At 39.7% G+C, this 15,185-nt stretch overlaps 1 long non-coding RNA gene and 1 pseudogene across 1 annotated transcript; one reads left to right on the top strand and one right to left on the bottom strand.

Annotated features, from left to right (window-relative positions):
* The window catches only part of LOC149263707 (putative methylesterase 11, chloroplastic), a 69,115-nt pseudogene extending 62,715 nt beyond the window's left edge, over window positions 1-6,400 (top strand).
* Window positions 6,401-14,353: 7,953 nt separating this feature from the next.
* Window positions 14,354-14,953, bottom strand: LOC149263706 (uncharacterized). The gene is made up of 3 exons (XR_016249714.1): window positions 14,840-14,953; window positions 14,656-14,732; window positions 14,354-14,556 (listed from the first exon to the last, which is right to left on the bottom strand). It is a non-coding gene; the product is annotated as an uncharacterized LOC149263706 (long non-coding RNA).
* Between the last annotated feature and the right edge of the window lie 232 nt (window positions 14,954-15,185).

The raw sequence follows: 15,185 nt of genomic DNA, 5'->3' as shown, positions 1-15,185 counted from the left end.
TGTCAAATAATATGCTTACTTGACTGTGAAGGTCCCTTTAGCAGATTTTCCCCATCTGAGAATATCCAATCCTGGTCTGGCTTTAATTTTCCTTGATTCTAATTCTTTTATATATATTCCTTGCTGCTCTTGGTTTATGTTTTCATCCCATTCTTCTGGCCTTCTCCAGGTTCTCCATATCCCATTTAGCTCCCCTTCTTTCCAGTAGTCTCTCACATATTCTCGTCCTTCCCCTATCGCTTTTTGCTGAATACTTTGCAAGGCTTGTATGCTGGCCAGTCTGTTTCTTTGTTGCCACTCCTCATCCCAAAATCTAGCATTACCTCCTCCTCTTATTTCCCAGAAGGCATAATTGTTTACTATATGTCTACTCTGGCTTGCTAAATCCCAGATTGCGGAGCCTTTGGGTGTTTCTTCAGCTCTAAGGATGCCTGCCGTTGTTGTGGGCATGTTATATTTCTGGGTCCATATTCTCTTCCATAAGTCATTTCCTCCTCTCATCCACCTCCACCACAATTTTGCTCCTAGCACTTTGTTCAACATTTCTGGATCTCTAAGGCCTAGACCCCCTTCTTCTTTTCTTTTAGTCAAGCTTTTCCACGAAACCAGTGCCCATTTCCTCTGCTGCTTTGGCCCTCCCCATATAAATTTGCTAAAGATTTCTTTCATTCTCATGCATGCCCCTTTGGGGGCAGCCATTATAGATAGAGGGTAAATAGGTATCGCTTGTAAGACTGATTTCAATAACACGAGTCTGCCTGCTATGTTCAGCGATCTAAACGACCAATTTGCAAGCCTATTCTTGATTTTCTCTATAATTTGTAGCCAGTTTGCCATTCTTGTGGGGTTTGTGTCTAGCTGATTCCCCAGGTACTTTGTTGGAAGTTCTCCAAGTCTGAACCCTAACGTTCTAGTTAGATGGGCCTTAATAGTGTCTGGAGTGTTAAAGATGAAGGTACATGATTTCTCTTTATTTATCTCCATACCAGATGCCTCCATAAACAGATCCAGAATTGTTTTCACGCCCCTTACCTCCTTTATTGAGACTTCACAGAAGAGCATGACATCGTCTACAAACTGCTCATGTGTAATGGGCAGATTGTTACCCCATAGTCTTAAGCCTTTAATTTTCCTTTCCCTCAACTCTTTTTTGAAATATCTTCCCAACCCCTCCGCCGCCATTATGAACAAAAAGGGAGATATAGGGTCCCCCTGTCTTATTCCTCTAGTTGCACTGAAAGTTGACGATATAACCCCATTTAGCAGGACTGAGAAGATAGGCGTTGATATCATACTATATAACCATTCTATCCATCTACTACTAAATTCAAAGGCCCTAAGGATTGCCCTGAGATATTTCCAATTTAAGCGATCGTAGGCTTTTGACAGAGCAAGATTTATCATCATTCCTTTCTGTTTCTTCTGTTTTAGAGAATGGATTGTTTCCTGAGTCACTACTAGTCCATCGAGAATTTTCCTTCCCTCCACAAATCCTGTTTGCTCATGTGAAATTATACTAGGGAGAATAGGTTTTAATCTCTTTGCTATCAGGGTGGCAATTATTTTGTATATTACATTACACAAGGCAATGGGTCTAAAACCCTGGGTTGTTTCAGAATTAGCATTTTTAGGAATCAAAGTAAGGAAAGTCGAATTCAGGCCTGGCCATACCTTTTGCTTCATGCGGGATTCCTCTACTGCCTCCGAGATCTCCTATCCGAGAAAATACCATCCTGCTTGATAAAACTCCACGGTGTAACCATCTGGTCCAGGTGCTTTTTTTTTTTTCATACCCTTCACAATTTCCTCCACCTCCTCTAATGTGACTACCCTCATCAATGCCTTATTCTATTCTTCTGTAATTACTCTAGGAATCTCTTTGCAAATGAGGTTTGTACCTGCTTCTCTATCTACTTGCGGTTCTGTTAGGATGTCTTTATGTTATCCCACCAATACTTGCTCAATTATTTCTTGATCGATTATCCTTTCTCCTTCTTTGTTTTTAATGGAAAAGATCATGTTCCTTTGCCTATGCTGAATCATAGCTTGGTGGAAAAACTTGGTGTTTTTTTCTCCTTCTTGCAGCCAGTTAATCCTGGATTTTTGTCTCCATAAAATCTCCTCCTGTTTCCTTCACTCTTCTAGTTGGCTTATTATAATTCCTTCCTCTTTACTGCTTTCCTCATTCCTGCCCTCTGTAATTATTTTTTGTTGTATCTCTTCCATTTCTTTCTCTAGCTTCTGTTTCTCCTCCATTATATTCCCAAACTCATCCTTGTTCAATTTTTTGATTTTCCCTTTGAGTTCTTTGAGTTTTAACTGAAAAGTATGCATCTTCCCTCTTCCTTTTTGTGTACTTTGAGTCCACCATTCCTCTACTTTAGATAGGAACTGAGGGTTCCTAAGCCAGAAGGCCTCAAACCTGAAGGGTTTTTTGCAGGAGTTTTTCTTAATATCTATTTCCAGCCTGATCGGCCAATGGTCCGAACCCATCGCCGGCATAATTTTAGCTTCAACAAATACATCCCGGTTCATTATCTATTCTGATATAAGGAATCGATCTAATCTAGAAGCTATTTGATTTCTTCCTCCCCTTCGGTTATTCCAAGTATGGGTGCCGTTGATTGTTGGGATGTCTACTAGTCGCTGCTCTGTGATGATTTCGTTAAAATCCTCCATAATTTGCTATCGTCTTCTTATGTCGCCTTTCCTTTCTTCTATCGTTCTAATCATATTAAAGTCGCCCCCTCCTATCCACGGTATTCCAGGGAGGATCCTTCTAGTTGCTTGCAGGTCCTTAAGGAAATTTTTATGATCTCTTAGTATGTGTGGTCCATAAACTTCGGAGATGAGGATCCATTCTGCTGATCCTGTCATTCTGAATAAGCCTGTAAGGATTCTAGGAGAGCTTACCCAGTTTTCAAACAATACCTCCTCCGGGTTCCAAAGGATTGCAATACCCCCTGCTATTCCATTTGCATCTTGGCCCATTACCTCATATTGTATTTTTTGTTTTTTAATTATTCCTTCTAATTCTTGGAAACTAATCTTCGTCTCTTGGATTATCATTATGCTAGGCTTATCTTTCTTTATCCTCTCCTTTAGATACCTCTGATTTCCTTTGCTGTTGAGTCCCCTGATGTTCCAACTTGTGACGATCATTTTATAACTTTTTGGATGGTTTTTAAAATACCTCTGAAAGAGGTATAACCCTGCCTGAATTGACCAATATTTCTCCAACCGCTTGTATATTTTCATTTAATGTCCGTCTACCTCTTTTCCTGCCTCCTTTGCCAGTACTATCCATTCCAAGGCTTTGGTTTCCTTGCGTTTCTGTTTGATCTATTTGATTTTCTAAAGTGCTGCTTTCTCCTTGTATTTTTGAAATGTTTCTTTACATAATTGTTTTTGGGCTTCCGGTATGAATCTCTCATCAAGGTTATTCCAGTCCTCTAACAATCTTCTCATGATTCTTTCCTCCTCATTCGCACTATCCTTCTGGGTATCTGTCCCTATCTGGGTTTGTTCTGTTGTCATTTCCATGCTCTCCCCCGCTACTCCTTCTATCTTATTCTTTTGGTTTAGATCTGATTCTTTTGTCTCTTTTATAATTTCCATTGGTTCCTCCTCGTTGTCTTCTTCTCCATTTTCCTCCTCTTCTTCTTGTAAAGCCTGAAATTTATTTTGGTTTTTTATTATTACTGGTTTGCCAGTCATTGTATCCTTGTTGCTTCCTTACCTGACCTTTTTTTCCTCTGGATTTCCTGGAATCCTGTTTCCCCTTCCTCTGTCCTCTCTGTCCTCCTCTGTTCTCCTTCCTATTTTCTTTGTGTTTCCTCTTCTTTACTCATTAGGCATTGTTTGAAAAGGTGTCCATATTCGTGACACCTTCTACACCTGAAGGGTATATGCTCATAGTCTATTAGTTGCTGCCATATTTCATCATGGTATTCTAGCTCTATATACTCTGGCAATGGCTCTGCTATATTCATATAGACGCATATCCTTGCATAGGATGTATACTTACCTCTTTTTGTTGACTCTGCTACCTTGACAAAAGTCCCAACTGTATTACCTATGCCTTCCAAGATATCGGGGTCCCAAAACTCCATTGGTAGACCAAATAGTCTGACCCAGATGGGTGCTGCTAACATCTTTTCGTGGTCCGGGTTATATCTATCCTCCCAATGTCTCATAAATAGTCCAACATTATTCATGAAATATGGCCCTTCTTCAAAGGTTCTTTCTTTATCTTCCAAGTTTGCAAATATCACTGTAAAGAAGCCCTTTGCTCCTAGTTTTAGGTCTATGTGCCCTTTCGGCCTCCATCTTTGTTGTATCCACTTTTCTAGGTCCCTTTCTGATGGCCAATAACCCATAAACTTGCATACCAAAGCATGGTCCCTCATATAACATCTGTATTTTTCAAGTTTGTTGTTGGGTATTACGTACCTTGGTTTCTTCTGTGCCCTCGGTAGACATCTGCCCCCAAGCTTTATTTGCCATCGATTCCCCATTACTGGCACATCTCTGCTATTCTCCTTTGAGTTTTTCTGTATTCCGCTCCCGCTTGATTCGCCTACCGTGATATTTTTATAGGAGGGGATCTCTCCCCTCCCCTGCTTTCCTTCCATTGCTTCTATCAGTCCTGATTGGCTTGCTATCCCGTCTCTTCGAGTTATGTCTTCGTTGGTTTGAATGCGAACTGAGTATTTACCCTTCTGCCTTGTCTCTGACTATGTTCCGCTTCCACCTCTGTCTCTGCAAACCCTAAGTTTCAAAACCCTAGCTCACCCATCCTCACTCGGGGCTTCCTCATCCTCCCCCTTGAATATTATCGAGTTTGTGCATATTTAAATAGGGATTAAAAAAAATATTTTTAGTGATTTTTTTTTTGAGTTTTTGGTGTTAGAATCAGGTGGAAGATATTGTGATGAAATTTGTTAAGGCATTTTTATTGTGCGGTTATTTATCAGATTTGTGATTTCAATAAATTTTTACTGAATTTTACAATTTTCAAACTTTTTCTGTCTGACGGACCTTTATAATTTCTATGGAGACACAGATAGTGTTAGTGGGACACAGCTTGGGAGGCATTAGCGTAGCCAGTGGATCTGAAGATTTCCCGCATCTCATTGCGGTAGCAGTGTATCTCTGCGCTTTTATGTTTCGGGGTGGAGAATCCATGCAGCGAATAAAGGAAATTGTAAGGATTTTAGCTTTTACAAACATATAATTAATGAAATAAAACCATAGATACAGTTGTGAGTAAGAGAAATTTTATGGTTTTTTTGTGAAATAAAAATATAGATATAGTTATGAGTAAGAGAAATCTTAGGTTTTTTTTTTAAATATTTGTTAATTTGTTTTAAAATTGGTTTATTTTTAAATATATAGTATTAAATGGATGATATTAATTTAATTTAAATAGATGATATCATTTAAAAAAAATTAAAGTGTTTGATTTTTCAAACTAAAATAGTGACCTACAATACTAAGAAAAAATATGAAATCTTTAAACAATATCCTGTTAATTGTCTTTGCATTTGCAGATGCAACGGGACAGAGATATTGCTAGGAAACGTGAATATAACTTTGGTAATGGCAGGGAAGAACCTCCCACATCTGTACTAGTGCCTAAAAAGTTTCAGAAGGATTTATTCTACGGTACGACCTCCACATTGGTAAGTGAAGGATTTATTCTACGGTACGACCTCCACATTGGTAAGTGTATTTTTTCTTTATTGGTTGATTATAATAATTTGGTACTAGCTGGGTCTACTAATAACATTTTTTCCACTGTAACCTCCATATTGATAAGTATATTCTTTTGCTTTTAATTAGTTATACTAATAACATTTTTTCTACTGTAACCTCCATATTGATAAGTATATTCTTTTACTTTTAATTAGTTATATCAATATTCTTTTACTTTTAATTAGTTAATTATATTAATCTAGTACTCGCTAAATCTACTAACAACATTTTACCGGAAAAAAAAAAAATTCAAAAAACGTCATCATATATTATTATTATGTTGAAAGGAGTGGTACTAAATATAATTCGACGTTGACAGGATGCAACTTTGGCTGCTCTGTTGCTCCGACCATGTCCAACCAGAGCACGGATAAACCTGAGCCTGGAGACCACAGATGAGCGGTATGGGGTTGTTCCAAGAGTTTATATCAAAACTATTAAAGATAACGCGCTCTCTCTTGCCGAGCAAGAAGAGTTCATTGCCAATTCGCCACCAAAGAAGGTTTACAGCCTCGACACAGACCATAGTCCATTCTTCTCTGCACCGGAGAAGCTGCATAGTCTGCTATTGGAGATCGCCAACACATACTGCTTATGATTGCAATTAGCCTCTTTTACATCGAACGAAAAAACTTCGGAGGCTTGCCTTTATCAGAAATTTAGTATTTAATTAAATAAAATTTAAATATATAAATAAGATAATAAATGTCACTCTCACTCTGTTTCGTTGTTTGGGAGAAAAGTTTGGCTTGGTTCTCAAATCTAAATTTTGTTATTTTCATTTCTTTTAATTGCGAATCTGAGTGAGAAAAGGTAGTCTTTTCTAGGCAAGTAAATCTTCATTTTCAGAAAAAATAAAAATATAGACATATTTTAAATAAAAATCTAGGTTTTTAAATTGTTATTGTTATTTTGTATTAGTTGGGCTTAGCATTAGAATTTGGATTTTTCTTTAATTTTTTTTATGTTTTAGGGTTTTATGTTTCCTAACGTTATATTTAAAAATTAAATTTTTCTTTTAAAAAAGATGTTTTCATAACAAATTAACCCTTTATCAATAAAATCTTTATTAAAAAACTACTCTTCAATTACATAATTTTGTTAAAAAAATTAACAAAGAAAAAAATATTTTTTCACATTTTTATTTTAATTGTAATATTATTATTATTTTTATTATTAATTTAATTTATTTTAATTTGTTCTTCATTAATCATTATTAAAAAAAATCTTTATATGATTTACCAATGTAATGTTTAATGTTCTTCCAATTTTTATCAATATTAATTTAAACTTTACTATTTTACATATTTTAACCACAAAGATGGAATGGTTAAATATAATAAAGTTGAAAATGAAATGCCCTCTTATTTTTGAATGGATAGATTAAAGAATAACTAAAGTGAATGGACCTATTAGTCATGAGAAGGAGAAATTTGTTTTCCAATTGTAATGACCCCGGTAACTTGTAATTCTAGATAATTACTGTGGTAAAAACAATATGAGTGATAACTTGTTATTATTAAAAGACATTGTTATTTTTTTTGGAAGTGAATATAATGGACTATTTTGCACATGTGTATTGATGAAATGCTGGCAGCCTCCAAAAGGAGGATTTTCTATTAAAAGAAAATAAATCAGTTATGGAACTGAAAAACAACTGCCTTCCTGGGAGGAAAACCTCTGGGCTGTTGATGAACAGGCAGAGGAAAGATTCCAGAGAGAGAGAGCAGAGTCACATAGGTTATCAAACATCGGTATTGCAGAAGCTTAATTGAGTAATGGTTAATTTATATATATAGCCGCTATATGAATTCACCAGATTTTAAGTCAATTATTATATGCTTACGACTATTACATGCTTAAGGGAATTATGTGGTGAGAGTTGTGGCGGATTACACATAAGTTTAGGAGTATAGTAGTTTAGGGTGTGGGTAATGGGAAATTACCATACCATATATATATAAAAAAAAAAAAAAATTATTACTGTTGTTTCTTGAATCATAATGAGATCGTGACAATGTTGTATCAGAGCAGAGGTTTCGAAACTGTGGCCTCTGGAACAGTAAAGATCATCTTAAATGTATATATAGTAACAATGCAACTAATTGCCTTTCTTGTGTACCACCAGGAGAACCATACAGAGACAGCTACCTGCGAACAGTTAATAGTAAGATGGAGGAAATGCCGGGAGCTGGCGGCATCCCTCAAGAAAATGCAGGGCTGTGGGTACAGCTTGGTGTTGAGACACGCAGTACCAATCAGGCAATACTGCAAACTGTTCAGGAGCTGAAAGGTGAGATGGCGCGTCTACGAGAGGACAATGCGCGATTAACAATGGAACAAGAAAGAATACTGAAAAGCTTGTCAGATAAACAAAATCCACCCTTAGCCAGCCCTAGTGCAGAACAGCAAAGGGGCACTGAGGAGCGGAATTACGCACCTGAGCTTTCAGAAGAACAGGAAGACCATTCTGATAATGTGCAAGAGCAGCAAACCCCCAAGCGTCAGAAAATGGAATTACAGGGAGAATTTCGAAAAATTAAACCTCCACTTTTCGATGGAGAGCAGGAAGAAGCAGCAGAAGCCTGGTTGATTAATATTAATAAATATTTCCAACTTTATGAATATGATCAAAATCTGAAGGCGCGGCTGGCTATTTTTCAGTTGCAAGGCAAAGCCACCTTGTGGTGGGAAGAGATTAAAATTGTGAAGGGAGTAAGTGAGCAAAGCATAACTTGGGAAAAATTTCAGAAATATTTTAAGGAGAGGTATTTAACTGAGCGCTTTTATGATGAGAAGGCGCGAGAATTCCATGACTTACGGCTAGGACAGCAGTCCATGGACGAATTCATAAATCGCTTCACTTCTCTGCTTCGTTATGTGCCATACATAAAAGAGGAGAAGGCCAAGGTGCAGAGGTTCGTGAGTAGCCTACCAGCTTATATAAGGGAACGGATTGAGTTTGACAATCCCCGAACTATGGATGAGGCAATTCGGAAGGCTAGAATTTGCTACCAGCAGAACAAACAAAAGGGAGAAATTCCAAACAGGAAATGGAATGAAAGAAAAGGTAGCAGAATGGCTGGAAACAACAAAGGCAGCCGCGGAAATGGTGGTAAAGGAGCTGGAAAGGGGCAGTTTAACAGAAGCACAAACAAGGGTACCTTCCGGCCTAAGCCAAGCGAGAGCAGGATTAGTGAACCCCCTGCTAAATCGGAGGGTGAGGGGACCAGACCTCCAGTTCAGTGCTGGGTGTGTGAAGGACCGCACTACGCTAGAAATTGTCCACAGCGTAAAAGAACTGATCAAATATCTCAAGTCCATGAAGCTTCAACTGTTGGGGATGTGGCGCGCAGCGTACCAAGGATCAATGCAGCATTAGAGGACCGGCAGGCGGAATACCAACCTTCCATGGTGGAATTCGAAGGTAAGATTTCAAACCTTTCTGTAGCTGTACTTATTGATCCAGGAGCTACTTTAAGTTATGTTAGTCCAAAAGTAGTGGAACACTGTAAGCTACCACCAGAAAAGTTCAAAAACCCATGGTTGGTCCAGTTAGCTACGGGAGCCAAAAGGCGGGTTTTAGCTAAAGTTAATAACTGTTCTTTCAGTATAGCTGGACAGCCCGTAACAGCAGACCTGAATGTACTTCCGTTAGGCTCCTATGACATTCTTATTGGTATGGATTGGCTGGAAAAGCACTGGTCGTTGGTGAATTGCAAAACCAAGACCATATACTACAAAGATGATTTGGGGCAGCAGCAGGAATTGCAGGGAATTAAACATCCTGTCCAGATTCGACCTATCACTGCAACTCAGTTAGCTAAATGTATTAGAAAGAAATGTCAGATCTATGCCATACAAGTTGGCTATGCGAATCAGAAAGATAAGATGTCTGCATTAGACGATATTCCAGTGGTACAGGAATTTACAGATGTCTTTCCTGAAGAGGTACCGGGTTTGCCTCCAAGAAGGGACATAGACTTCACTATAGAGTTAATACCGGGGGCAGCACCAGTATCGCGGGCACTGTACCGGATGAGCATACCAGAGTTAACGGAATTGAAAATGCAGCTCCAAGAGCTGTTGGAGAAACAGTACATTCGACCCAGTGTGTCACCCTGCGGAGCTCCAGTATTGTTCGTGAAGAAGAAGGATGGGACCCTTCGCATGTGCATAGATTACCGGCAGCTGAATAAGCTCACGGTCAAAAACAAGTACCCTCTACCCAGAATAGATGAACTCTTTGATCAAGTGAAAGGGGCAAAAGTGTTTTCCAAAATTGATCTGCGATCTGGTTATCATCAAATCAGGATTAAGGATGAGGACATTGCCAAAACTGCTTTCCGGACATGCTATGGGCACTACGAATTTGTAGTGCTACCTTTTGGTTTGACCAATGCACCTGCTACTTTTATGTGCATGATGAATAGCGTGTTTCACAGATTTTTGGACAAGTTTGTACTGATATTCATTGATGACATATTGATATATTCTCGTTCCCAACAGGAACATGAGGAGCACCTTAGATTGGTGTTACAAACTCTTTGGGAGCATCAGTTATATGCTAAGTTTAGCAAATGCGATTTCTTCAAAGAGGAAATTCAGTATTTGGGCCACGTGATTACGAAAGAGGGAATTGCAGTTGACCCCGAGAAGATAAAATCTATTATGGAATGGCCTATACCCAAAGACGTTGCTGATATCAGATCCTTTATGGGGTTAGCTGGCTATTACCGGAGGTTTGTGGAAGGCTTTTCTAGGATAGCCTATCCTATCACCTCATTGCAAAAGAAAGGAAAGATATTCAGATGGACAGCAGAGTGTCAACAGAGTTTTGACCGCTTGAAGCACCTCCTCACCACTGCACCCATCCTGAGGATCGCTGATCCTAATAAGGATTATGTGGTGTGCACCGATGCAAGCAAGGAGGGCGTGGGAGGAGTACTAATGCAGGAAGGAAAAGTAATAGCATATGAATCAAGGAAACTAAAAGAGCATGAGCAGAGATACTCTGCTTACGATTTAGAGTTAACTGCTGTGATTCACGCACTAAAGATGTGGCGACATTACCTTCTTGGGAAGAAATTTCTGTTGTTAACAGATCATCACAGTTTGACGCATTATTTCAGCCAACCTACCTTGAATGCGAGGCAAGGCCGTTGGGCAGATTTTCTAAGTGGGTTTGACTTTGAAATAAAGCATTTAAAGGGCAAAGAAAATCGGGTGGCAGATGCCTTAAGTCGAAAGGTTCATTGCTTATGTGAACTTTCAGCCAGCAGGTGGCGGAGTTCGCTGGTTGAACAAATAAAAACAGCAGCCAGTGACGACTCTGAATATCAGCATTTAAAACAGCAGGTACAGCAATCTGATAATGGAAAGTTACAGCAAGGGTACACATTAGATAATGCTGGATTGTTGTATTTTAATAAAAAAATGTATGTACCTGATTCAAATGACCTTAAGAAGTTGATTTTAGATGAGTTCCACATCAGCCACTACACTGGCCACCCAGGGTACCAAAAGATGGTCACGGCACTCAAGAAAGAGTATTACTGGCCAGGAATGAAGAAGCAGATAGGGGAATACTTGGCAAGGTGTTTGGAATGCCAGCAAATTAAGGCTGAACATCAACACCCAGCGGGACTGTTGCAGCCTTTGCCTATTCCGGAATGGAAATGGGAAACCATTTCCATGGATTTTGTAACCGGGTTACCACGAACAAAGAAGGGCAATGATTCTATTATGGTCGTGGTTGATAAATTGAGTAAAGCAGTGCACTTCATACCGGTGCAGTCTACTTACAAGGCGGTACAAATTGCGCATCTCTTTATGCAAAATGTGTTCCGTTTGCATGGAATGCCAAAGGTAATCATATCAGACCGTGATGTGAAATTCACTTCCACCTTTTGGAGAACATTGTTTGCCGAGTTGGGCACTCGGTTGAATTTTAGCACAGCTTATCACCCACAGACCGATGGCCAAACTGAGCGAGTCAATCAGGTATTGGAAGACATGTTGAGGGCGAATGTAATGCTAAAGCCTAGTCAATGGGAAGAGTATTTGCATCTGGTCGAATTTGCCTACAATAATGGGTATCATATTTCAACCCAGCTAAGTCCCTTTGAGGTCCTGTATGGGCGAAAGTGCCGCACACCCTCAAGTTGGAGTGGACTGGAGGATAAGCTGAGTTTGGGTCCGGAAATGTTAAAAGACATGGAAGATATGGTGAAGAGAGTGCAAGCAAATTTAAAGGCTGCACAAGACAGACAGAAAAGTTTCGTAGACAGGAAAAGAAGATTCACAGAGTACAATGTTGGTGACCATGTGTTTGTAAGGATTCAAACCAGAAGGAGCACACTGCAGTGGAGTGGGTGCGCCAAGCTGGCTCCTCGATACTTTGGACCGTTTCAGATTTTAGCTAGAGTGGGGCCTGTGGCCTACCAACTTGCTTTGCCCAGTCATATTAAGATTCACAATGTGTTCCATGTTTCTGTCCTAAAGAAATATGTGTATGACCCTAAACATGTTATTCAATGGCAAGATGTGCGGGTAAGAATTGATCCGGTTGTTTCGATTATGCAGCTATATTCAATAGGAAATTGATTATGTGCTGGTTGTCTGCAGGTCGAACCGGAAGGCGAGGTCCTGGTCGAACCACAGAGCATTCTCGACCGGAGAGAAGTGCGGCTGCGGAAACGGGTTATTACCCAAATTAAGGTGCTGTGGCAGCACTATGGTCCTGAGGAGGCTACGTGGGAAGACGAGGAACCTTTCAGAAAGGCCTACCCGAATTTATTTAACGAGAATGAACATCGGGACGATGTCCAATCCCAGGGGGGGAAGATGTAATGACCCCGGTAACTTGTAATTCTAGATAATTACTGTGGTAAAAACAATATGAGTGATAACTTGTTATTATTAAAAGACATTGTTATTTTTTTTGGAAGTGAATATAATGGACTATTTTGCACATGTGTATTGATGAAATGCTGGCAGCCTACAAAAGGAGGATTTTCTATTAATAGAAAATAAATCAGTTATGGAACTGAAAAACAACTGCCTCTCACCCAAGGAAAAGTCCTGGGAGGAAAACCTCTGGGCTGTTGATGAACAGGCAGAGGAAAGATTCCAGAGAGAGAGAGCAAAGTGGAAAAAGTGGGTTAAGTCTGGTTGTGATCAGATAACCCAGCACAGTGGTGCATGAGTCTTGTTGAGGGCTGCAGGCCTGCAAGACGGCTCGGGGGGAGAATCCAGTGCAGTGGATCTCAAGGTTGGGAGGTTAAGAGCAAAAACACTGCAGGTGACTTCTGAAAGTAAGGACTTCAGTAGCAGGAACAACCAGGTACGCTTCCTCTAGTTTGGTTAAAGAAATGAACAGGTATTAAAGGGTACAAGTAGATACAGAAATTGTATTATTTCCTTTAAGTTATTGTGATATGTTAGCTAGGATAAAACTACAATTCTTCTTCTCCAAGAAACTGTGATGGAAGGTGTGACTGTGGTCACATCTGTAAAACATACTCACTTGAGCTCGCACAGTTACAATGTGCTCAGCAGGAAGTCAACTGAGAACTGCGGAAATGGCATGAGGAAACGGTACCAAACGACAGTAAGGGAAATCAGGGTATTAATCTAAACTGAAAACCTTAGTAATGCATAGATCTAGAATGTAAAGATCTGAGAAACCGGGAAAAGCCGAGCTGGCTATAAACAGGATACTGACACAGAATCTGAGTTTGCATGTAAACGGTATCAATACATAAGTCAAGATATAGTTACAAATTTAACTGCATGCAACTGTTCTTTAAATTAATGCTGTGTACGCCAAAACGAGGTAATGTAAATGAACTGTTTATACAAGAACGTTACAGTATTAACTAGTGCCGAGTGCACAAGAAATATCATATAGAACCAACAACCCAGAAACTATCATTCCAACCAACAGCTGTATAGTGAAATATTAATAAGGAAACAGTGCGGTAAGGAGAAGCGTCGTATAATTTTATAAACAATAAAGCCCGTCAAACCCTAACATCAGGCTTGGAAAACGGTTACATTCATAGGTAACAAGCCACAGTATTTGAGTGTACTGTGCAGGAATTAAGTATAGCATCGAACTAACAATACCAAGTAAGCATACAGTCGAATAATAGCCATTTAACCTGCTATTTGAAATTACGGCAAAGATTATGCGCGGAAGGAGTAAACCCTACATTCACAACACGAATGCAGGATTAACCCTTGTCGCTAAACATATGCGTTTAAAGAATATGAACCGAACTGTAGACATTAAATACAAGTGAAACCCTCTGAAATTAAATCAGAGTAACCCTATGCAGTGGAAATATCATAGCTGAAAACACCATCGAGTATTAGAAAGGAGTAACAACGAGGAATCCAAATATCAAACATTTATATGCACCAATAACGAAGAATCGATGGTTTATTAACAGACATTGAAAGCTATATATTCCTGAAACAGAGTTCGTTAAGAAAACTGTGAAACATATTACAATAGCCATGAAGAAACCCGAACCGAGACAACAGCGGTAAGCCGCAGGTGTTAAATATTACAACTGTGTATAAATTTATACATATCCCTACAAATCTGTCAATAGCTCGAAAGAGCTTCCACACAAACAGGCAATGACAAACGAGTCTGAGACCTTAGCTGTTTACATATATAAAGGTATAAGTGAGGCGTGAAAGCCATGACCCTAGGGTCTCTAGCTGGGCAGACCGCCATAATGAGGCCGCCAAATTAATCGCATAAGGGTTTGGAACCCTGTATCGAACCTGAGACATTAGGCAAGACACAAGCCCTGTCTCAGCTGTAAACCCCCTCAACTTTGCAATAATACATTACCAAAGATTCCGTAAGTGAAACAAGCATACCTTTAAGTGCCATGGCAGCCAAACCCTCCGGCACACTGAGGAAGCAAGCTGGGGTCAGCGTCGGACTGGTACCCAATCTGTAAAACAAACCATGAACACAGTCAGGTATAAGAAGATCGCATGAACATCAACAACCTGAAAAGCTAACCGTGAATGTAACCTGTAAGGAAAACGCGGATCGAACCTGAGCCTGGTAGGAGGAGATGAACCAGGGAGAGTGCAGAGTGTTCTGTCGAAGAGCTCAGCTGTTGCTAAGGGAGCAAATGAACCCATTGACGAATCCGATGAACATATATGTGCAATGTCAAACCCTAAAATGAGCTGGGCCGTCCGATGAGGGAGAGCAATCTCCATCGTTGGATTAGGCGGGAGGCCTGGCGCCAAACCCCAGAGCAGGTCAACTCACCACCAGTCACATGGGCAGCACGTGAAGTTGGGCCATCTGGCCACGGAGGGTTGTGAGCTGGCTCCGTCGTGCTGCCATTTGGCATCATACATTTATATCGGATAGCAAAGAAATCAAAGCCAAC

This window comes from Pinus tabuliformis, chromosome 6, assembly GCF_031772625.1.
Source record: "Pinus tabuliformis cultivar Carrire ecotype Pingquan chromosome 6, CPIR1, whole genome shotgun sequence".
Taxonomy (NCBI): domain Eukaryota; kingdom Viridiplantae; phylum Streptophyta; class Pinopsida; order Pinales; family Pinaceae; genus Pinus; species Pinus tabuliformis.
This window is presented reverse-complemented; position numbering and strand designations above follow the sequence as displayed.